Below are 1,646 nucleotides of genomic sequence, written 5' to 3'. Positions count from 1 at the left end.
TGGGTACGCGCGCGTGTGTGTGTGATGCGCGATGTGTGTATGTGTGTGTCTCTGTATGAGTGAGGACGTTTTAAGACCCACGTTCCCCCACCCCACCCCCAGCACCCAGTTCAGGAAGAAACTAAGAAAATAGAATGAAATCAAATCAAATCAAATGACAACAACAATCTTTTGCAAGCACCTATGAATACCTGTCGTGAGTGAAAACAACAATCTTTTGCAAGCACCTATGAATACCTGTCGTGAGTGACAACAACAATCTATTGCAAGCACCTATGAATACCTGTCGTGAGTGACAACAACAATCTATTGCAAGCACCTATGAATACCTGTCGTGAGTGACAACAACAATCTATTGCAAGCACCAAGGGGGAGTGGGGGAGAGGGGGGTGGGCAGGGTGTGTATGCAAGGACGCGTTGTCAGTGTGTGGCAGCGTGTGTGTGTGTGTGTGTGTGTGTGTGCGTGTGTGTGTATGTGTGTGTTTGTTTTTGGGTTGTTTTTGTTTTTGTTTGTGTGTGTGTGTGTGTGTGTGTGTGTGTGTGTGTGTGTGTGTGTGTGTGTGTGCGTGAGGGTGGGGATGGGGGTGATTGCAAGGTCCTTTTATCAGTGTGTCACGGCGTGTGTTTAAGTGTGTGTGTGTGGGTGGGGGGAAGGGGCTCGGGAGGGTGGCAGGACGTGGGCGGATTGAAGGGGGGGCTCGGAGAGTGTGTGTGTGTGTGTGGGTGGGTGGGTGGGGGCATTGGCCTGTTGGCAGTGTGTGTTTGAGTGTGAGTGGGAGGGGGAAGGGATGCATGTCAATGACTATCAGCTGTCGATCAATCAGAATCAAAATACATTTATCATCTCAGTGGAGAAATCAAGTGTGGTAAAGTCTCTGGTACATACAAAAATCATAAGCAAAACGGTAAAATTTGGCATACAACATGTGCATAACAACATATTACTCAACCCAGTCATAGAACTTTCCATTATTGAAAATACACACATACACGTTAGATATGGATCAATAACCATCAGCTATCGATTAATGACCATTAGCTGTCGATCTATAATATTTAGCTATCGATACGTAACCAATAACTTTCGACCAATGACCATTCGCTATCAACCAATAATAATTAACTGTCTGTTAATGAACATTAGCTATCGATCAAAAACCATTAGCTATCTATCAATAACCACTGACTCTCGATCAATAAGCATTAGTTGTCAACGACCATTAGCTACCGATCAATGGCCATTAGCTACCAATCAATGACTACAATCAACATACACTACCGTGCCACAAGTTTCTCTGGGTGTAATCAATCAGCTATTGACCCACTAACAGCAATAAACGAAAGTTGCACTCAGCTGCTGCTGCTGTTCTTGTCGTTTGGTTTTTTGTTGTCTGTTTTGGTTTGGGTTTGGTTTTTTGGTTTTTTAATTTATGATAACCAAACCATTGCTCGGAAGCGTTGGCAAAATAACATGCCATGGAACTGTTTATGTTTCCCCATTTCTCTTTCTTTTGCCAACCATTCATCTCTCTCTCTCTGTCTCTCTCTCTCTCTCTGTCTCTCTGTGGAAGAAGGTGGCAGAATGGTATAAGACGCTCATCTACCAATACAGCGTCTGTGAGGGTCTGGGCTCGATTCCCGCTCTC

This window comes from Babylonia areolata, chromosome 21 (genome assembly GCF_041734735.1).
Source record: "Babylonia areolata isolate BAREFJ2019XMU chromosome 21, ASM4173473v1, whole genome shotgun sequence".
Taxonomy (NCBI): Eukaryota; Metazoa; Mollusca; class Gastropoda; order Neogastropoda; family Buccinidae; genus Babylonia; species Babylonia areolata.
The sequence above is the reverse complement of the archived record's forward strand: the minus strand, read 5'-3'. Positions refer to the sequence as shown.